We start from the raw sequence: 24,279 nt of genomic DNA, 5'->3' as shown, positions 1-24,279 counted from the left end.
CTTGGTTCCCCTGGAGTGCAAAGCAGGTGAGGATCTTACATTACCCCCCCCTCGAGGAGGCGGCTCTGAAGACTCCAAGCAAGCTTTCCCCGGATTATCCCGGTGGAAGGCTGCCACCAACTCATCCGCATGCACCTGGCGAGCAGGTATCCAACATCTCTCCTCTAGACCAAAACCATTCCAGTCCACCAAGTATTGAAGAGACCTTTGGACAAAACGAGAGTCCAAAATTCTGTTCACTTCGAACTCCGGTACCCCTTGGACCTCCAGCGGGGATGGGGTCTGAATGAAGGGAGCGGAGTCGGCTGCCGATTTGAGAAGTGAAACATGAAAGGTGTTCACTCCTCGGATCGATGGTGGAAGAGCAACCTTGTACGTAACTCGGTTGATCTTTTGTGTCACTGGGTATGGGCCAATGAATCGAGGACCCAACTTGGAAGATGGCTGACGCAGCGGAATGTTCCGGGTGGAGACCCACACCTGATCTCCCACCTTAAACTTTTGCTCTACGGTGCGATGACGATCAGCAAATTTCTTCTGTTGCGCCACCGCACTGCGGAGATTCCGCTGGGCCGACGACCAAATGGGACGTCTATCCTTGAACCACTGATCCACCACCGGTGAGTCAGTGGAGGGTCCGGCCAAAGAAGAGAGTCTTGGATCCCTGCCCCCCACGCACCTGAACGGAGACATCTTAGTGGAAGCATGCTCAGAGTTATTATAAGCCACCTCCGCAAAGGGTAGATACGCTGCCCATTCCTCCTGGCAGTCTGACACGAAGCACCGGAGATATTGCTCCAGGGTCTGGCTAGTCCTTTCCGTCTGACCGTTGGTCTCTGGGTGAAAACCAGAAGAAAAAGACAAATTAATACCCAATCGGGAGCAGAAAGAACGCCAGAAGCGGGAGATGAATTGCACTCCTCTGTCTGAAACAATGTCATCCGGCGCTCCGTGTAATCGAAAGACATGATTCAAGAACAGATCTGCCAATTCTCTGGCCGAGGGCAATCCAGGGAGTGGGATAAAATGGGCCATTTTACTAAAACGGTCCACCACTACCCAGATTACCGTACTTCCAGAGGACCTTGGCAAATCTGTGATGAAATCCATGGAAATGTGAGTCCATGGAGCCTGGGGAATAGGCAGTGGGAGTAAAGTCCCAGAAGGGGCAGACCGGGACGGTTTAGATCTGGCGCAAACAGTACATGCCTGGATATAGGCCTTAACATCCACGGACATGTTGGGCCACCACACGTGACGTTTAACAAGGGCAAGTGTTTTTTTAACACCCAAATGCCCGGCAGACTTTGAGTCATGAAGCTGTCGGATGACCTCCAATCGAAGGTTAATGGGTACGAACCATCGACCCTCGGGTTTGTCAGGTGGACTCTCTGCCTGTGAGGGCTCAAGAAGAGAGGACAAGTCCTCCGATACTTCTGCGGCCCCCAGGGCAGCAAGAAAACATTTAGTTGGGAGAATGGTTTCTGGCTCAGAGTCCAGGACGGAAGCAGCCTCAGGGAAGCAGCGAGACAGGGCATCTGCCTTCACATTTTTGGAACCTGGTTTATAAGTGAGGCGGAAATTGAAGCGGGTGAAAAACAATGCCCACCTGGCTTGTCGGGAGTTGAGTCTTTTGGCACTCTCTAGATACTCCAAATTTTTGTGGTCAGTGTAAACCGTGATGGGATGTTCTGCACCCTCTAGCCAATGTCTCCACTCTTGAAAAGCCAATCTTACTCCCAGAAGCTCTCTATTGCCGATATCATAATTACACTCAGCTGGAGAGAGCTTCCGAGAGAAGAAGGCACAGGGATGTAACCTCTCGGGGTCCCCAGAATACTGTGAGAGAACTGCCCCTACACCGACCTCTGAGGCATCGACCTCGAGAACAAAAGGTCTGGAGGTGTCTGGATGAGTAAGAATTGGTGCCGTGCAAAAGGCCTGTTTCAGCATCTCAAAGGCTCTGACTGCCTCTCTCGTCCACTTAGAAGGATTAGCTCCCTTCTTAGTGAGGTTGGTGAGAGGTACTACTATCGCAGAAAAATTCTTAATAAACTTGCGGTAGAAGTTGGCAAAGCCTAAGAAACGCTGCAACCCCTTAAGATCCTTAGGTTGAGGCCAATCCAAGACCGCAGAAAGTTTGGATGGGTCCATAGCCAATCCCTTTTCTGAGATAATGTACCCCAGGAAAGGCAACTCCTTCACCTCAAACAGACACTTCTCAAGTTTGGCATAGAGGCGGTTCTCCCTCAGCTTCTGGAAAACCTGACACACGTGTCTCCGATGAGAGACCAGATCCGAGGAGTAGATTAGTATGTCATCTAGATAGACAACAACACATCTATCCAAGAAATCTCTGAGAACATCGTTGATGAACTCCTGGAAGACCGCGGGAGCATTACAGAGACCGAAAGGCATCACGAGATACTCGTAATGCCCGTCTCTGGTATTAAATGCGGTCTTCCATTCGTCACCCTCTCTAATGCGAACTAAATTATAAGCACCCCGTAAATCGAGTTTGGTGAAGACTCGGGCCCCTGCCACCTGAGAAAACAGATCATCAATCAGAGGCAGTGGATACCGATTCTTCACCGTAATCCGATTAAGGGCACGATAATCGATGCAAGGTCTCAAGCCTCCATCCTTCTTCTCCACAAAGAAGAATCCAGCTCCAGCAGGGGAAGTGGATGGACGAATGAAATTCTTCTCAAGGTTCTCTTTAATATACTCCCGCTGAGCCTGAACCTCAGGCCCAGTGAGATTATAAAGATGCCCTTGTGGTGGCATGGTGCCTGGCAACAGGTCTATAGGACAATCATATTACCTGTGGGGAGGTAATACATCAGCCCCCTGAGGACTGAACACATCTCGGAAATTATGATACTGCTGTGGTAAAGTACTTAATACTTCCATGGAGGCTAGTGACAGGTCGGGACGAATGCACTTAGTAAGGCATTCCGTACTCCACTGACAGAGAAGACCCGAGCGCCAGTCCACTACTGGATTATGGAGCCTTAACCAAGGGAGACCCAAAATCACGGGAGTGGATGGCATGTCAAGGACAAAAAGGCTTAAGGTCTCCCGATGATCAGCCCCCACCGTTACCTGTATTCCCGGAGTCATCCACACTGCACGACCATCTTGAAGAGGGGAACCATCAATCGCGGTCACTGACATGGTGGTTTTCGGCTGGATCAACGGGATGCCAAGTCGACGAACCAAGGTTGAGTCCACAAAATTCCCAGCGGCCCCAGAATCGATTAGTGCTGAAAACTCATGGACTTTGTCTTGCCACTGTAAGGATATGGATACCATCACCCGGCTTGGAGGAGGGATAATAGCACCTAGGGGGTTCTCCTCTATGCCCCCTAGGTTCATTCGTTTCCCGCCGGCAGGAGGGGACAGGTTTTAACGAGGTGTCCAGACTTTCCGCAAAATAGGCACAGGCCTTTCTGTTGGCGACGAGCTCGTTCTGCCTGTGTGAGATGGGAGGATCCAACCTCCATTGGCTCTTCGGCCGATTTTAGAGGCCCTGGATGTGGTCGAGAGGAAGAAAACCAAGACGACCGTTCCACTCGCCTCTCACGGATTCGCCTGTCGGCATCGATTGCCTGAGAGATAGCCATTTCCAACGAGAAGGGGGTAGGCAAGGCCAAAAGAAGATCCCGGACGCATCCGAAAGTCCCAAACGGAAGCGATGGCGTAGGGCTGCGTCGCCCCAGGTGGTGAAAGCTGCCCATCGCCTGAATTCTGCAGCGTATTCTTCAGCTGGGCGGCGGCCTTGTTGAATATGCTCAAGATTGGTCTCTGCGGTGCGAGTACGATCCGGGTCATCGTAAATCACAGCCATAGCCTCGAAGAAGGCATCCACTGACGAAAAAGCTGTATGGTCTTGAGGCAAGTTAAATGCCCAACGTTGGGGGTCTCCACGTAGCAGTGACATTACAATCCCAATTCTCTGCCTGAGAGTGCCAGAAGCCATCGGTCGTAACTGGAAATAAAGGAGACAGGAGTCCCTGAAGTTTAAGAACTCCTGTCGCTCTCCTGTGAAGGGGTCAGGCAGAGGGATCTTAGGTTCTGTTTGATGCCTTGCGATAGTGACGGGTAGTGCTGAGGCTCCCTGGATAAGCTGCTGAACCTCCTCCATCACAGTTGTCAGTTGCTCTTGGATTTGCGCTGCAGCGGCTGCTGGTATATTTGGGCGTCGTTGGAACAGCAGGTTAACGGCTCCCGTTAATTCATTCAGCTGCTGCTGGATCTTGTCCATGGCAACTGTTAGTTGGGCCCACTGTTCTGTAATGCAAGGCACCAACAAACAGACCAGTGATGAAAGCAAAAAGGTGTTTATTCACCAGAAACATAAACGTCCAGGACACTTGCTGGTAACAAGGAATAATAACAAAAAACCAGGCAAGGAGATTCCAGGAATAGTCCCAACCAGTGCTGAATGATGCTGTGCACTTGGCAGTCGAGTCACTCCAGATCTTGGGTCCGCTGTAAAGGACAAAGTTCCTGGCAGTCTTCAGTCACTAGGAGTTGTGACCTATACCTGGTTGAGGGAAAATAACAGTGGGCACTGATCACCCTGAGAGACCTCCTTTTAAATGCCTGCTGACCAATCCCAGGGTGCCAAGTGTCCACTACCATAGGTGAACAAATTGCCCTGCACCTGAGTACAAGGCCTAAGGCAATCACAAGTTGATTAACCCATGGCTGGCTCCCTAATCCACTTTGCTCTTGTGAGTCAGTATAATATGCGCCACTGGTCGACGAAGTGCATAAGAAGCGCGTACTCGCGACCGTGTATCCCTTTGCGAACCTGCCCTCGTGCGTACGCACGGACGCATGATTGACTCAGCGCGAGTATGCGAGCGCGTGGACCCAGATGCGGAAACGGAAGTCGCAGGAGACACCGGAGACAACCCTGGCCGCGGCGTCTTGTCACTCGCCTGGCCACTCTGTCCCCGGGACTCCGACGGTCCTCCCCTCCGATGTCCACGCGAACGCATCTCCGCACTGGCTCGCAAAGGGGTCAGCGCTGGTGCATCAGAGACACGCATAACCTGTCCCGCAACTCCACGAGGACCCCTCTTGGTTCCCCTGGAGTGGATCTTACAGCTAATTTGCAAGGGGGTAAGTTGAAAGACAGATGCCCATGGGCCAATAGCGGCCAACTCTGCGGTTTTAGCAGGGGACGGGGTGGGAGACAATGTGAAGAAATGGGAGGCACTGTCAGCCATCCAATCTACTACCGCCTCTACTTGTTTTGGCCTCACCATTCATACACCGGTATTCGGGCCTACAAAATGATGCTGAACATCCTGTCGCCTACGTGCACCTGGGGAAGGTGTTTAATTTTGGCATGTAGCTGGCATTGATCGTCCACATCCTCTCCCTGCATCAAGAGCTCCACCAGCACCAGCAGCACCACGACCAGGGCCAAGTCCCTTATTTGAGGTCACCCACCGAACTAACAGACAGATTAACTATATTAATTTCCTGAGCTGCCAGCAACATAAAAAAAAATCTTTTATTCAAGATAATGTTTTTGGCACGTCTTTTGATAGCACACTCTTGGTTTTCGCGAAAGAGTCCTACTATGAATACATGGTTAAATCTGGTGAACACTACTAAGAGATATGAATATATTCTGTACAAGCAGAGAAACACAGAGGAAAAATGGATTCAAATTTGGGGAGACTGAAATTGTATTGTTGGATGACTAATAAAGTGTTTAAATAAATAAAAAGATAAAAATAAAAAAATATATTAATTTCACGTATGCAGTGCAGGTGTACCTGACACCAAAAATGGGAATATGTCACCCACCGAACTAACAGACGGATTAACTATATTAATTTCCCTGTCACATATGCAGTGTAGGTGTATCTCACACCAAAAATGGGTATGTGTCACCTACTGTACTAACAGAACAGTGGGCAGAACAGTGCTCATGCCTGGGCCCGGCAGTGATGCACGAACAGCCTACAGGGAAATATGATGTCACAGAGCCACAGGGCTGGCCTGAGCTTAGTGAGGGGCGGATTTAGGTGCGAGTGAGGAGGGGGAACTTGGGCACTTTCAGAAAACTCTCCGCCCCTGGGCACTTGCAATGACTCATTAGCATATGATAAAAACTTTTTGGGCGATTTGAAGCATCTGAATAACTAAACACGGGTAACACCTGTGTCATGTCTTTGTGCCCCACTGAACAATGTCAACTGGTTACAGAATCCCTTTAATTTCCCTGTCACATATAAAGTGCACGTCTATCTCACACCAAAAATGGGTATATGTCACCCACTGAACTAACAGATAGTGATGAGTGGCAGGGGCAATATTCAAATTTGCTATATTTCGTTGAATATTCGTCATATATTCGAGAATTCACAAATTCAAGATTATTTTCTTTCTCGTGAAAAATCAGCAATGTAATATTCGTGTAATGTGCCCACAGGCGTGGGTCACTAAAGCTACATTTTTCAAGCTGCTAGAAGTTTCCTGAGACTGGAGAAAATGGTTGGCCCGGCAGAACATTACAATAGCTTTATATGCAGATAGAGTGCTCCAATATATTTGCGATTGCGAAATCGGCACCAATGATGCAAATATTTTGGCGCAATACGTGCAACTTCACATTTTAGCAGGTCTGCCTACTTATTAGTGATTGGTGCACTAAGTATTATTGTGAACTTGTGACATCCCGGCACTATGTATGTATATATGTGTAGTATCCCACTAGGTAAATGTGGGCACTACACAAGGGTCAATATGGCCACGTTATTCTCCACCTCCTGTGGAACATGGTCATTGTATTTTATATGATTTTTTTTGTGTTTTTCCTGTTATCTCCTGTATCAGGCCTGTTAGGGGTAGTTCCTCCTCCTAGACAGTAGAGGGAGCTAGGGAACCCCTAGTATATATAGTCAGGCCCAGACAGGAAAGGGGCAGTGCAGTATAGTCCAGGAGGCTAGTCAGTGCAGTCTAGCCTGCCTGAGGGTCCTGAGCAAAGAAGCACAGAAGTTTGCTACCAGAAGAAGAGGTTATCTCCTGAGAAAACCAAGTTCCCTTAAAGGTGTAGTGCAGAGCCAAGTGTATTCCCAGCTAAACAGAGAGCTGAAGGGCAGAAGGATATTCTACAGCAAGAATATATATATATATATATATATATATATATATACCAGAGGAAGTTTTCCCTACCCAAGGATAAAGCCAGCTATAGGACATACAGGCCTTGGAGAAAGACAGACAAGATTCTGAGGAAAAGTGCAGCCTAATCTGTAAGTCTTATCCCCTCTGAGTATCTTGCAAAGACATTGCCTGCCGTTTTTATATCAAGCCTGCCTGTTACAACCTGTTTGAAATTGACCAAAGACTGTAAATAGTTGAACTGTTTTCAGTAAAATAAGTTCTGGTTCACTGCAACATTGTGTTCCTCAATTATTCCTACAATAAATCGGTGTGCCACTGTTACCGGCACTGGCGTCGCAAATTTAAAGGGATCTTGGCACATTAAAAAAACCTGCAACATCCAGGGCATCTCACCTACCACCTGGCCTGGTCCCTATACATAGAGAGTCCCCCAGAGGACCCCCGTGCCGGCCTCTCCATCACTGCTGTACGTCTGCCCAGGGTATATAAAAGACTGTGAGTACTATAACCACCCTCGGTTAGTAACTACCCCTGTGACCTCATCATTCGCCTCACCCTGCAGGGCTGCGTACTGCATATTTTGGCGTCACGAACAGGATGCGAATATTCATACGCCATTGTGGAATATGAACTGTGTGCCATTATTTGCTATAAAGTGATAAATACTGTCTATTTGAAAATTGTTGGGCCAAAGAACTGTGAAAAATCGCAGTGTGAAAACTGTATATTGTGGACTGTTTGCTGCTTTCTGAAGCCACCGCTTGCTGTCAGTGAATTGACAGCCTTATGCATAAAGATGGCAGCCTAAGCTGACTGGAATAATCGTTGCGCCATCGCTGTGCCCCTCTGGCGCGAAAAAGAAGGAAAGGTACCACCCTATCTGTAAAGAAGACACCGCCTACCTTGAATCCCGGAGCTCAGAGAGGCCGCTCCTATATCCTCACACTGCGCGTGGGACCTCCGCACAACGTAATCTCGTACCTCGCAAGACTTGGACTGCGCATTACCGGAGTGAGTAAATTTTCGGTACTAACCGATTCCTTTATATTCGAGCACCGGGAGAAACTGGGGGGAGGTCCCTCATTAGTAATAAGAGACTTAACCCAGGGGAAAAACACATCTAATTCGGATTTTGGCCTGCTCCGCCGCTTCTTAAAGGGCCATACCCTCTCCGTGGTCGCTATTAGCAACGGCCTAAGAAAGTGAAATCCAGCGTGGGTCTGCACATAGAACTTGCCTCCATAGACCACGCCATGTCTGTGCCTGAGGGAACGGAGCAGGTGGCCCCCAATGAGCCTTCTGTAATTCACCCGGATGAGAACAGGGCACCCGCCGCTGCGGCAGCATCCAGTCTGATGCCGCAGACCATGCCATATTATTTCGGGCCCCCCTGGTTCCCACGATATTCCGGGGAGGCCCACAAACTGAAGGACTTTAAAGACCAGATCCTGGCCTTAATCCGGCTCTACCCTATCTCCACTGAACAACAAATGGAGATCCTATTAGCACAGCTAGAAGGGGCCGCCCGCAGTGAAGTAATGTCATGGCCCAGCTCTGAAAAGAATAGCCTGGAACAGATCTTTGATCGCCTCGGCACCACGTTTGAGGCCAGAACGGTGTCAGAAGTTAAGATGCGATTTTTCAGCAGGAAGCAACAGCCTGGTGAGTCACTCCATGATTTTGCTTTGTCCCTGCAAGAGACCTTGAGGGCTGTGGTCCAGGTGGACCCCCGAGAGGCTGAGGAACAGGACCGGACTCTAAGAGAGCAGTTCATTGCGGGTGTAAACACTGAGCACTTAAAGGGCAAACTGAGGATGCTATCGGCCCAACACCCCAATTGTGTGTTTTTGGACTTTAATGAGCTGGCTATCTGTATCCTAGGTCAAAACCCGCCCATGGGGCCAGCAGCCTCCCTTGAACCTCAGGCCTGCCAGTCAAAAACCATTAATGTGAGGCCGTCCGGAGCCAGTAAAGCCACCCAGGCTCCAGTAACAGATGTGGTGGCGGCGTTAATGGAGCAAGTTAACCATCTCACTACGAGCCTAGAAAAAGTGTGCAGTAAAATAGAGGAATGGGAGAGACTATTGGTATAGGAAGACGAAAGCCCCCTTCCTCAAAGACTCCTCCCGTCTGCATATAAAGATGTCTACCCCAAAGAACCCAATGGGGGACCAAGTTACCGGTCGAAGAATCGCAAGCAGCCTGTTTGTAAAAAATATGGACATACTGAATCAACGTGTTGGCAGTTAAACGGGCCACCCCCGAGGCAGAGGACCGCCCCTCGGGAGGTAGAACAGTAGGTCCAAAGGATCCAAGTTGGATGCCCAGATATGTAGGGTCTCGTCCAAAAATGAACATATGCATCAACGGGATACCTCTTGAAGCCCTGCTGGATACTGGGTCTCAGGTCACCACCATTCAACGACCTGCCTTTGACAAATTCTGGGATTCAAGTCTCTTCACCCAGCCACCGGAATCCTGGCTGGACATTATTGCTAGCAATGGCAAGCCGGTGAAAGTCCATGGGAACTGGGAACCTACCCTTTAGGTGGGAGAAGCCACCTTACCACAACAAGGTGTGATTGTGGTGCAAGACGGAGATAAAGGGGGACACCCCGTGATCTTAGGGACTAATGTTTTAAAAATTGTTACTCCGAGGTGCTTGAGGCATTGAACCAAACCATACCTTAAGCTTCACCTGCTTCTAAAAGAGTCATTCAAAAGACTATCAGTGTGCTGTGTGCTCAGCAAAAATTTGCAAATGGAAAAGGAGAAATCTGTACTGTCCGGATCCGGGATAACCAGCCGGTAATCCTGCCACCGAATTCCAAGATCATCCTGTGGTGCTGTGCTGTGCTAGGAATCCAGGGCCAAGACTATCAAGCCCTAGTGGAGCCTATCCAAATTGAGAATCATCCCTTTGTGCGAGCAGCCAAGAGCCTGGTGACTGTATCTCAAGGTAAAGTGCCTGTCCGTTTGATTAATTTCGGTGAACACCCTGTTTTTCTCTCTAAGCACTGCCCTGTTACTCAGCTTTTCCAGGTATCCTTCCAGGATGTTATCCATCTGCCTGCCACACAGACGTTCCAACCCGCACAGAGCAGCAGCGCCCCTGCCCGTGCCTCTTCAGTATCCTGGTGGGAGGAACTTCATGTGGGGAACAAATCCACCCCAAAGGAGCATATAGAGGGAGTCCTGAATCTGGTGAAAGAGCACCACAAGGCTTTTAGCAAGCACTCCACGGACTATGGAGAGGTCAGTGTAATCAAACACACCATACCCACTGGCTCTCATCCTCCTATCAAGGAGAGATACAGACCCATACCACCTACTAACTATCAGTCCGTAAAAGAGATGATACAGGAAATGAAGGACTCTAATATAATCCGGGACAGTCATAGCCCCTGGGCTGCGCCCCTAGTTCTTGTTCGTGAAAAAGATGGCAGTATTAGGTTCTGCGTGGACTATAGAAAAATCAATCAAATCACCCACAAAGACGCTTATCCGTTGCCACACATTGAAGAGTCTTTGACTGCCCTGGGGTCATCAGCCTACTTCTCAACTCTGGACTTAACCAGTGGATACTGGCAGGTACCTATGGCCCCGGAAGACCGGAAAAAGACTGCTTTCACTACGCCTATGCCTGTTTAATTACATGCCTTTCGGACTGTGTAACACTCCAGGGATGTTCCAACGGTTGATGGAGCGTTGTTTAGGCCATAAGAACTTTGAGACTGTACTGCTATACTTGGATGATATCATTATATATTCCAAGACATATGAGGATCATTTAAAACATCTGGCTGAAGTGTTTCAAGGCCTTAAAATCAAGCCGTCCAAGTGCCATCTGCTGAAACCAGCAGTTAAGTACCTAGGGAACGTTGTTAGTGCAGAAGGAGTCCAGCCTGATCCTGATAAACTTGCTGCTGTCCGTAATTGGCCTACTCGTACCACCATGAAGGAGGTGAGAAGTTTCCTCAGCTTTGCAGGATATTACATACGCTTCATCCCGCATTTTGCACAGATTGGGGATCCGATCCAGGAACTCCTAAGGGGGCATCGCAAAAAGAGTCCAAAGACTCCTATCCCTGTTGAATGGAATGAAGAACGGGAGATTGCCTTCCAGCTTCTAAAGAACAAGCTGACTGAGCCCCCTGTCCTGGGTTACCCGGATTATCAGAAGCCGTTCCACCTCTATACGGAAGCCAGTAAAAGAGGCCTGGGAGCCGTGTTGGCTCAGGTGCAAGACAACAAAGAGAGGGTGATTGCCTATGCCAGCAGATCCCTGATGGGAGCTGAGAAAAATGATCAGAATTATAGTTCCTTCAAGCTGGATTTCCTTGCTTTAGTGTGGGCTGTGACTGAAAAGTTCAAGGACTACCTTGCTGCCACTCCACTTGTCGCCTTCACGGACAACAATCCCCTGGCACATCTGAATACAGCCAAGTTAGGGGCTCTGGAGCAAAGATGGGCCTCCCGCCTTGCCAACTATGACTTTACTGTGAAATACCGGGCAGGCAGCTCAAATGATAATGCTGATGCCCTGTCTCGGCTTCCCACTACAGAAGCACCAGATGAACCAAAGGATGCCTGGGAATAAGTGGAGATGCCGGCGTTTTACAACAAATGTGCTCAGCAAGATAATGTTTACACTGAAAATCACTCAGCTGCTGATCCCTCTCCACCGAATAATCCTGAATCCAGATTTGAACAAGAAAGGTGGATTAAGCTCCAGTCAGAAAGTAGAGTCCTCGTGAACTGCTTGACTTCCTTACCAGCGGAAGAACTCCAAAAAAGAGTCCGTAGGAAGAGTGCAGACCCAGAACTACTGAAATTGTGGAGACATCGCCACCAACTCTTCTTTCAAAAAGGCCTGTTGCTAAGAAGGAGCCTGGATCCAGTGTCCTGCGTTAGGGTGTACCAGATCCTCATACCCCGTCAAGATGCCAGTCTGGTGTTAGAGATGTATCATAACCAGTCCGGACACTTCGGCGTGCAGAAAACTGAGGCCACCATTCACAGAAGGTTCTATTGGATTGGGATGAGAGAAGACATTGAAAGATGGTGCCGGGAATGTACTGCCTGTGCCGTCGGGAGAAGTGAACGCCATGACCAGAGAACGCCCTTCTATTTGATGTTCGGCCGTCAAGGGAGGCTGCCTGCTGACCATTCCCTGTATGTACAAGTGCCTGATGTCATCAACCCACTACCAAAGACTGATTAGGTGGTGAAGCATCAAAAATGTCTCCTTAATGCCAAGGAGATTGTTCAGGAGTGCATGGAAAGTGCCCGAGAGCGACAGCAGAGAGACTATAACCTGGCTGCTCATGCGGAGCCTCTAGCTGTAGGAGACATGGTGTGGTTGAAGAATAACCACCGAACCAGTAAACTGGACAGTAAGTGGGAAAGGACTCCCTACATTATAACTGCTATTCCTAATGCTGAGGCCCACATTTATCAAATTTCCAGGGAAGGTAAAGGCTCCAAAATTGTACACAGAAATCGTTAAAAACCCTGCGTAGAAGAAGAAACTGCAGCAGGAGACATTGAGCCAGAGTCTCCTGAGCCTGAGTTGTCAGCCCAACCTGTTGATCCTATGCAGGCTGTTGAAAATTTGTTGCATGACAAGGAGCCACTTCATTGGTTCCTCACACCCTGGTTGAACTTGGTGGTACCGGCTCCAGTTCCTGCTAGTCCTCAACCCCAGGATGACCGGTCCCAGGGTGTACTTGAAAGGGCTCCAGAGCCTGTGGATTGCTCTGGCCCCCCTGAACCAAGGCAGGAAAAAGGTCCACGCGGCCTACTAAGGGGCACCCACCTGTGAGATTCGAAGACTACATTGTGGCCAGAGTAGCTCCTCCCGGGAAACCCCTATTTAACTATCTACAAGACCCGGGTACGGACTAATTTTGTTCTTTTGAGCCTCCAGGAACTTATGTTACTGTTACAATTTTCATTATTATGGACTATCCTGGTTATTCCTGATACGCTGTACCAGGTCAGCACCCCTGTTCCCTGTTCTATCCTGCATGAAGTGAACGACGCCCCTTTTCACCGCACTTGTTCCTTTGCCAGCGGAGCTGCTTGACATATTTGTACTTGTACTTTCAGGTTGCAGTCTCCAGCTGGGCGGGCCCCCTGTGTTGCTCCGAGGACGGGCAACCTCAAAGCAGCGGGGTATGTAGTGTCCTACTAGGTAAATGTGGGCACTACACAAGGGTCAATATGGCCATGTTATTCTCCACCTCCTGTGGAACATGGTCTTTGTATTTTATATGATGTTTTTATGTGTTTTTCCTGTTATCTCCTGTATCATGCCTGTTAGGGGTAGTTCCTCCTCCTAAACAGTAGAAGGAGCTAGGGAACCTCCAGTATATATAGTCAGGCCCAGAGAGGAAAGGGGCAGTGCAGTATAGTCCAGGAGGCTAGTCAGTGCAGTCTAGCTTGCCTGAGGGTCCTGAGCAAAGAAGCTCAGAAGTTTGCCACTAGGATCAGAGGTTACCTCCTGAGAGGAAAAGTGCAGCCTGATCTGTAAGTCTTATCCCCTCTGAGTATCTTGCAAAGACATTGCCTGCTGTTTTTATATCAAGCTTGCCTGTTACAACCTGTTTACATGTGGAACTGACCAAAGACTGTAAATAGTTGAACTGTTTTCAGTAAAATAAGTTCTGGTTCACTACAACATTGTGTTCCTAAATTATTCCTACAATAAATCGGTGTGCCACCGTTACCGACACTGGCGTCACAAATTTAAAGGGATCTTGCCACCGGCACATAAAAAAAACCTGCAACATCCAGGGCACCTCACCTACCACCTGGCCTGGTCCCTATACATAGAGAGTGCCCCAGAGGACCCCCGTGCCGGCCTCTCCATCACTGCTGTACATCTACCTAGGGTATATAAAAGACTGTGAGTACTATAACCACCCTCAGTTAGTAACTACCCCTGTGACCTCATCATTCGCCTCACCGTGCAGGGCTGAGTACTGCATATGTATGTAGCATAGCTAGATACATACATACATACATACAGCACTATGTATGTAGCATGTATGTATGGACAGCTACACTATATCACTATCTAACCTACACTGACTATCTCCCACTAACTATCTGTATATATATATATATATATATATATATATATATATATGCTAACTAACTATCTAATGTAGGTTACTGTTTAAAAAAAAACTAGAATATTTAAAATTACGAATATATATTGCTATATTCTAAATATTCGCAAATTCTTGAAGTGCTGATATTCGCGAATAATATTCGCTATTCGAATATTCGAGCCCAACAATACTAACAGACAGATTAACTATATTTATTTCCCTGTCACTTATAAAGTGCACGTGTATCTCACAACAAAATTGGCTATATGTCACCCATCAAACTAACAGACGGATTAACTATTATATTTTCGTGTCAGGAGTACAAAGATGACATCTAGATTTATTATTATATTTCTTTGTCAGGGGTGCAAAGCTGGTGTATTGCACCCACAAAAAATCATTATAGGTCACCCACAAAACAAATAGCCAGATTCCTAGCACTCTCCCTCGCATCAGCTGCCTGCTTCCTGTCCCTGCATTACTCAGAGCTGATGGGCGGTGCTACACGTGATCCAGCTTGTATAGAGGCTGGGTCACATGATGCACTGACTTTACTAGGCATGACTGTGATGGCTTAAAAGCTTAAAAGCTTGTTGATTGGCTGTCCTGCAGCCTTTCAAAAGCTTTATTAAATGCCCGAACACCAAATTCGAACCCCCTTCTTTTCTAGTGAAGTTTGGGTTCGGGTCTGGGTACTCGAACCCGCAAAGTTCAGTAGGGACCCAAACTTGACAGTTTGCGTTCGCTCAACACTACTTTTTATAAGCATATGGAATTGTGGAGTTTTCTCTTTCTACTAAGCTGACAATGAAATCATTATTTTAAATCTTCATGCAATTTTATTACCAGGCATATTTATTTCAGATGATTTTATTTTAAACGGGTTGTTTCATCATGACAAGCTCTGTTCATATGCATAAATAGAGCATATACAATGGCATGCAAAAATGTGGACGACCCTGGTCAAAATTACTGTTACTGTGAACAGTTAAGCAAATTGAAGATGAAATGATCTCCAAAAGGCATACAGTTTAAGATGACACATTCCCTTTGCTTAATTTTTTTCATGTATTTTCATCTTTTACATTTTCAAAATAAAAAAAAGGAAAAGGGCCCAAGAGAAAACTTGGGCACCCTGTATGGTTAGTACCCAGTTTTAGGGATTTACATCCATTCGTCCTTGCAAAAGTCTTACCGTTCTTTGAGATTCCCAGGCTGTCTTGCAGGCACTGCTCTTTCGAGGTCTATCCACAGATTTTCAATGATGTTCAGATCAGAAGACTGTGAGGTAAAACTTCCAGCTTGTGTATTTTGAGGTAGTCTATTGCGGATTCTAAGGTGTTTTTAGTCTCATTATCCAATTGTAGAAGCCATCCTCTTTTTAACTTCATTTTTTTTTATTGTTGGTGTTATGTTTGTTTTCAGAATTTGCTGGAATCTCATTTAATCCATTCTTTGTTGTGGCCAAAGAGTTCTATTTAAACCTGCTTGGTCCAACTTACTTTTTTCCAAAATGTATCAGGCTGGTTTAGATATTCTATTGCAAACTTCTGACGCTGAACTTTGTGGTGAGGATAAAGGAGAGGTTTTCTTCTAATGACTCATCCATTAACCCCTTAGTGACCAAGCCTGCTTGGGCCTTTATGACCAAGCGTTTTTCTTCCTTTTTTCATGGTCTCGTTCCAAGAGCTATAACTTTTTTATTTTTTCGTCTATATAGCTTTATGAGGGCTTGTTTTTTACGGGACAAGTTGTAGTTTTTAATGGCACCATTTTGGGGCACACATAACTTTCTGATTAACTTTTATTAACTCTTTCTGGGAGGGAGATGGGGGAAAATAGCAATACTGCCACTGCATTTTTACATTATAAATTTTACAGCGTTCATTTTTTGGTACAAATAACATAATATCTTTATTCTCTGGGTCAGTACGATTACAGTGATACTAAATACTTATAATTTTTTTTACGTTTTACTACTTTTTTTTCCAATAAAACCCCTTTTATTAACCCAAAAAATGATTTTGCATTGCCACTTCACAAGACCCATAACTTTTTTTTTCTTTTTCTATGGAGTTGTGTGAGTGCTTGATTTTTGAGGGACAACTTGTATTTTTCATTGGTATCATTTTGGAGTAAATGGCGCTTTTTGATCGCTTGTTATTACGTTTTTTTCGGTGGAAACTAAGAATAAATTAGAAATTCTGTCTTTTTTTATTTTTATTTCTTATGGCGTTCACCTTAGGGGATAATTTATGTAATATTTATGTAGTCCGGGTCGTTACGGACGCGGCAATACCAAACATATGGGGGATATTTTCTTTTTGCAATTTTTTTCATTGAAAAGCGTATTTTCAATGGAAAAAAAAGCATATTTTTTAATTTTATGGAATTTTTTTTATTTAATAAATGTGTATTTTTTTAAAAAAAATTTACTACTTAAAAGTCCCACAAGGGGACTATAATATACAGTATTTTGATTGCTTTTAAAATGTAATGCATTATCTCTATAAATGCATTACATTTCAATAGCAATGCTATTCAAACCTTGACCAGCAGGCTGCGCCAGAGAGGCACAGCCTGCTGGAGAGAACTGAAGACAGGCTCGGGCCCTGATCAGAAGCAAGGTAAGCTTCCGAACACATCAGCACCCCGCGATCTTATTTTCTGGGTGCTGATGGGAGACAGAGGTAATCCGCTCCCTCTGTCACCACTTTACATGCAACGGGCGCCATTGCGCCCGGCATGTAAAGGGTTAAACAGCCCGGATCGGCACTCCTGCCAGTCCAGGCTGTTAGAGCAGGGTCCCGGCTCTCATGTGAGAGCCGGGTCCGCGCTCCCCGCTGCACGGGGGAGCCGTGCAGCGCTTAGACCGGGCCGCCGTAAAAACGCGGCGGCCCAGCCTAAGGCCCCTTAGTGACCGCCGTAAAAACACGTATGGGTGGTCACTAAGGGGTTAAGGTCATATTTGTGCAGGGAGAATAATATACCACAGCTCAGGAGTCTGCTAAATCTTCCTGAAGGTCTTTTGCAGTCAAGCAGGTGTTCTGATTTGCATTTCTAGCAATCCTATGAGCAGCCGTCTCTGAAATTATTCTCGGTCTTCCAGACCTTCTCTTGACCTCCACTGTTCCTGTTAACTTCCATTTTTTTTGTAAATTTTGAATTGAGGAAATGGCAGCCTGAAACCTGGATGCTATCTTCTTATAGCCTTCTCCTACTTTGTGGACCTCAACCATTTTCCTGTTCAGAGTTTAGGGAGCTGCTTAGAAGAAGCCAAGTCTGCTGTGTTTCTGGGACAAGGTTAGAGGAGTCTGGGTATTCATAAACCTTTGAAATTTGCATCACCTGACCTTTACTAACGATGATTGCGAACAAGCCATAACCATAACAGGATATTTAAAATCTGAGTCCTCAATACTGAGTGGGTACTGTCTCATTTATAATTTTCTATGACAGTTTTTGGCATAGAAAATTATCTAAATCTATGTCAGCAAGGGAGCTGGCATAGATTTAAGGCTGTTGTATGCTAGGGGTGGATGCACCTAAGTTATCTAGATGACCCCATATGTGTGTATTCCAATAGCAGTTCCAAGGTCAGGATAGGCTGGGTACATGCGTAGTCCAGGTAGCAGTTCCAAGGTTGGGGCAAGTGGCAAGGAACAGAATCAGTAGATAGGCAAAGTATGGTACATGGGTAGTAAGGCAAGAGATCACAATGGCTGACAGCAGCAGTGATCGGCCCCCCTTGAGTCATATGAATTGGTTAGTGGACCCAGTGGTAGGAAGCTTTAAAGGGTTTTCCGAGATTTAAATATTGATGACCTGGGAACAATGCTGATCACCTGTTTGAGAAGGCATTGGCGCTCTTGTGAATGCCTCAACCGTCTCACAGCTTTTCCTAGGCCAGTGATGACATGTTCATTGTTCACGTGGCCTAGGTGCAGCTCAGCCCTATTCAAATGAATGGGGCTGAGCTACAATATCAAGCACAGCCACTATACAATGTACAGTGCTGTTCTTGGTGAGCTGCAGGAAGGCAGTAGTGCTCACAGGAGCACTGGTGCCATCTCAAAACAGCTGATCAGTGGGGACCCCAGGTGTTGGAACTCCACTGATCAGATACTAATGACCTATCCAGAGGATAGGTCATCTGTAAAAAAAAAAAATCTCCAAAAACCCTATTAACTTTTCAGGTCTGGCAAGGAGAGAGGTGGGGAGTTTTACGCTCCCCAATAAAAAAAGGTGAAGAACCCCTTTGAGGATATTTAATAGAATAATAAAAAATGAAAATCTGTTGGCAACCATTTTACCTAAAAAGTTCATTTTTAAGGACTCCAGTGAAGGTTCCTAAACAAACAGAAAAAGCATTATATATATTAATATACTTCAGACTCTTATTAGAATTCAGAAAGCACAAGGGACTGCAATGAATACAGTGTGGAAACCCTGGGTGTTTCAGTTATTACAGTATGTGTTATATAACAAGAGTAGTAACATGTTTCACAAAGGGAAAATATGACAGATTTTCATTTGACCATATTGGCTAATATACATCTCAAAACTGAAACTGGAAAGAATGCCATAGGCCAAAGGATGCAACCAAAAGCATGTAACAGCATTCACATTGCATCACGCCATTAATAATGTCATTCTAAGCATACACTTAACTGTGTGATACAAAACGTTTGCTTTGTAGGTCGCTGTGAAGTATGTGATTGAAGCTGGACACCAGTTGTACAGTTGTCAAGTTTATAGTATTTTCCAAGGCTAGTGCCAATGAAATAAATTCCAACAGCAATGGAAATGAAAGGTGGGGGGTGGGGGAATATTCTCACTTGGTGGGAGGTTTTTTCAATTATTAGGTGTTGCTTTCCATTTCCTTATGGTGAGAGACATTTTCCATAGTTTCACTGGCTTTAATGTCTCAGGGAACCTAATACACAAAAAAATACAGTATCTATATTTATGATGATGGCCTACAGGTGATCATTAGAACATATAGACGTTCTCTAATCTGCAGTCTAACTTAGACTAGTGTGTTTGTTTTTATTAATGGTTGAATATAGAGATGCGCAAAGTTTTCAAAAATTCGATTCAGCAGCTTTGCCAAACTTCATCAAGAAATTTGATTCATTATGAATTACTTCATCATGAATTGCTTTTCATTGTATGGACAGGATGCAATGGCAAGGAATAGTGATCTCGCCCCCCCCCATCATTTAACCACTCAGATGTCGCGTTCAACGTTGACTCAAATTCAGTTGCTCAGGGGGTAAAAAAATATGCTGACCTCATCCTTGCAGGGAGCCCATCTGCTCCAGTCTTTATTGAAGAAAACCCTCCAAGGGACCTGCGGAGAACTGGCTGTGCGCAGTGAAGTCGTGATTTTCAGCCTTTATTTTGGGAAAAATTTATTAATTACCATGAAGAGCAAGGAAATTCAGCTTTACAGCAAATCTAATTATTCCTAAACTCCGGTTTTAGTTCCGCTTCGGATGCTTCGATTTGCTCAACACTAGTTGGATATATTGTATATATATATATATATATATATATATATAGTATATTGTATATACTAGTTAGTCCATTTTCTTTCAAAGCTCAGCCAAGACTAGAGATGTTGCGAACATAACATTTTCAGTTCGCGAACAGCGAATGTGAATTTCTGCAAATGTTCGCGAATGGGCGAACCGGGCGAACTGCCATTGACTTCAATAGGCAGGCAAATTTTAAAACCCACAGGGACTCTTTCTAGCCACAGTAGTGATGGAAAAGTTGTTTCAAGGGGACTAACACCTGGACTTTGGTATGCCGGAGGGGGGGTCCATGGCAAAACTCCCATTGAAAATTACAGAGTTGACGCAGAGTTGGATTTTAATCCATAAAGGGCATAAATCACCTAACAATCCTAAAATATTTTGAACAACGTGGTTTAAAACATCCAGTGTGTGTATACGATCAGGTATGATGTTGTATCGATCAGGTAGTGTAAGGGTTACGCCCGCTTCACAGACATTGACAGACCAAACTCCCCTTTTAATGCACCGCAAACAACTGCAAACAGTCCATTTGCCCAACCGCAAACTCCCCATTTGCACAAGGTGGATACCAAGCTAGCCATGTCCCGTTGATGTCATTGAAGGTTTCTTCCTCCACCCAGTCACATACAACACCAAGGGTCCCCGAAAGGTGAATTGAATTGATTTTTCGAACGGGGAGATGGTTAAAAAAAACGCTGGCTCCCTCCCCTTTGTTTGAATCCAAGGTCACTGCGTCTGCGCCGTGCAATTTACTGTCACACCCGATATTTTCTGTAGTTCTCTTCTGATCAATTTAATCCCTGTTACGTCCCATATCAGGGATTGCCTTTTATGAAAAAAATTTTGACCGGGTACCTTCGACTGCCTACACAGTGACAGACCAAACTCTGATACACCAAACTGAATTGATTTTAGGAACCGGGAATGGAAAAAGCAGCTTGGTCGGTCCTCTTACTCCCAAGTTGGGGCACTGCACGTGCACAGAGCAATGTGCTGTGACACCATATTTGAGTGGTGTCTTAACTAGTACTATTCCTATCAGTTTAATCCCTGTTACGTCCCCTATCTGGGGACGTGTGTCAAATTTATTAACCATTGTCGAATTAACGAACCATTACGACATCCTGCAATAATTTAGTTCTGAGCTTTGTACTTGCTTTGTATTGGAATTGATGGGGATTTTATAAATTGTCTGTATTATTTCTAATAAACTGTTAAGAGACTTTATTATGATTTTTTTATTTTATGTATTAAAAACCCATACAACTTAAAAAAAATAATATGTTTTTTCTATGAAAAATTATCCAGCCAATCGCTTTTGGTCTGATCATAATGAAGCAACGGCCTTATCATCTGGGGTGTGGCAACATTGCCAACACACTCATAGAGGTGATTATCGCTTCATTGTGATACGCAAGCCCCTTCACCACAACAAGGTAACGATCACGAAGGGGAATTGACTTTTGTATGTGCCTTTTTTTTTGTTTTGTTTTTGCAGCCACAGTGCAGCACCAGAGGCCAGAAAAATTAGGCATGTACACATGCCTGAAAAATAATGTTATTGTTGCAGCCACTTGTAGCAGCGGCCGGAAAAATTGATGTTTTCAAGGCAGAAAGGTAACATTGCGGCTTGAACCCTAGTTGGTGGCGGAGAATACACAAAAGTCATCCGGTATGCAGACACTAAATACAGCAGCGTGGGGACCATTTTGAGGCCAAGGCATGTCATCAGGCCTTTTTTTAGTCAAATGTATCCCCCACTGTCAGTCCCTTCGGGATCCATGCCTCATTCATCTTAATGAAGGTGAGGTAATCAACACTTTTTTGACCGAGGCAACTTCTTTTGTCAGTGACAATGCCTCCTGCTGCAATGAAAGTCCTTTCTGACAGGACACTTGAAGCAGGGCAGAAGTTCTATCGCAAACGGGGATAGCTCAGGCCACAGGTCAAGCCTGCACACCCAGTAGTCAAGGGGTTCATCGCTCCTCAGAGTGTCGATATCTGCAGTTAAGGCGAGGTAGTCTGCTACCTGTCGGTCGAGTCGTTCTCTAATGCTGGATCCCGAAGGGCTGTGGCGATGTGTAGGACTGAAAAAGCTCTGCATGTCCTCCATCAACAACACATCTGTAAAGCGTCCTGTCCTTGCCGCCGTTGTCGTAGTAGGAAGAGGATTACTTTCACCTCTTCCCCAGTTAGATTCCAGTTGTGCTGTGACATCCCCCTTATAAGCTGTGTAAAGCATATTTTTTAGCTTGGTTTTGAACTGCTGAATCCTTTCTGACTTTCGGTAATTTGGTAACATTTCTGCCACTTTCTGCTATACCGGGGGTCTAGTAGCTGGCCACCCAGTACAAGTCGTTATCCTTCATCCTTTTTATACGAGAATCCCTCAACAGACATGACAGCATGAAAGACCCCATTTGCACAAGGTTGGATGCCGAGCTACTCATCCTCGTCCTCACTGATGTCATTGATGGTCTGTTCTTCCCCCCAGCCACGTACAACACCACAGGTCCCATATAGGTGACAACAAGGAGCACCCTGGGATGCGTGCTGTGGTTGGTCTTCCTCCTCCTCAAAGCCACATTCCTCCTCTGACTCCTCTTCCTCATACTCCTCTTGCAGCATTGCCGCAGGTCTGGCAATCGATGATGACAAGGCTGTTTCTGGTGGTGATGGTGACCACAACTCTTCCTCTTCCTCTTCATGCTCATCTACAGCCTGATCCAGCACTCTTTGCAGGGCACACTCCAGGAAGAAAACAAATGGGATGAGGTCGCTGATGGTGCCTTCGGTGCAACTGACTAGGTTTGTCACCTCCTCAAAAGGACGCATGAGCCTACAGACATTGCGCATGAGCATCTAGTAACGTGGCAAAAAAATTCCCAGCTCCGCAGAGGCTGTCCTAGCACCACGGTCATACAAATACTCGTTGACGGCTTTTTCTTGTTGGAGCAGGTGGCCGAACATTAGGAGTGTTGAATTCCAACGTGTCGGGCTGTCGCAAATCTAGCACCTCACTGGCATGTTGTTTCGGCGCTGAATGTCTGAAAAGTGCGCCATGGCCGTGTAGGAACCCCTGAAATGGCCACACACCTTCCTGGCCTGCTTGAGGACGTCCTGTAAGCCTGGGTACTTAGACACAAAGCGTTGTACGATGAGATTCAACACATGTGTCATGCACGGCACATGTGACAACTTGCCCAAATTCAATGCCGCCAACAAATTGCTTCCATTGTCACACACCACTTTGCCGATCTCCAGTTGGTGCGGGGTCAGCCACTGATCCACCTGTGCGTTCAGGGTGGACAGGAGTGCTGGTCCGGTGTGGCTCTCTGCTTTCAGGCAAGTCAACCCCAAGACAGCGTGACACTGTCGTATCCAGGATGTGGAATAGCCCCTGGGGAGCTGGGGGGATTCAGTTGATGTGCAGCCAGACGCCGCAGCAGAAGAGGACTCAGCCGAGGAGGGTAACAAAGAGGATGGAGTAGGAGGAGTAGAGGAGGTGGCAGTAGGCTTGCCTGCAAGTCGAAGCGGTGTCACCAACTCCGCTGCAGAGCCACACATTCCATTATTGGCAGCCGTCAGCAGGTTGACCCAATGCGCAGTGTAGGTGATATACCTGGCCTTGCTTTGCAGACCAGGTATCAGTGGTCAGATGGACCATTGCCCCAACACTGTATGCCAGAGATGCCTTGACTTCCTTTTCAATCACTGAGTAGAGGTTTGGGATTGCCTTTTTAAAAAAAAGTCCGGGTACCTTCCGCTGCGGTGTCCCAATAGCGACAATTTTTTTTAAGGCCTCAGACTCCACCAGCTGGTATGGTAAAAGCTGGTGGGCTAAGAGTTCCGTCAAGCCAGCTGTCAGACGCCGGGCAAGGGGGTGACTCTGTGACATTGGCTCCTTACGCTCAAACTTTTCCTTTACAGACCCCTGACTGTGGGCAGATGAGATGGAACTGCTGAAGGTGAGAGGCGGAGTGGCGGGTGGTTGAGAGGGGGCAAGGAGGACAGCAGTGGTTGACGTGGCTGAAGATGCTGGACCAGGAGGAGGATGTTGACTTTGAGTTTGTGTGCTGCTTGTACTCATGTATTGATTCCATTGGGTTTGTGATGTGAGATCATGTGCCTTCGCAAAGCAGTTGTACCGAGGTGGGTGTTGGACTTCCCACGACTCAGTTTCTTTTGGCATAGGTTGCAAATGGCATTGCTGTTATTAGAGGCAGACACACAAAAAAAATGCCACACTGCTGAGCTTTGCAATGACGGAATTCTGGTGGTGGCAACAGCATGCGTTGATTGGCGTGCTGTCTGGCTGACCCCAGGTGCCGATACATGCTGTCTGACTGTGCCACTAGCTCCTTGCGACGACCTCCCCCTCCTTCCAACTCGTCTTCTCCTTCCCTCTGTCTCCCCTTCTGAACTTTCCCCCTCTTCTTCTTCTCTTCGAGCAGGCACCCACGTGG

Source organism: Bufo gargarizans, chromosome 5 (assembly GCF_014858855.1).
Source record: "Bufo gargarizans isolate SCDJY-AF-19 chromosome 5, ASM1485885v1, whole genome shotgun sequence".
NCBI classification, from domain to species: Eukaryota; Metazoa; Chordata; class Amphibia; order Anura; family Bufonidae; genus Bufo; species Bufo gargarizans.
Note: the sequence above shows the minus strand (reverse complement) of the source record.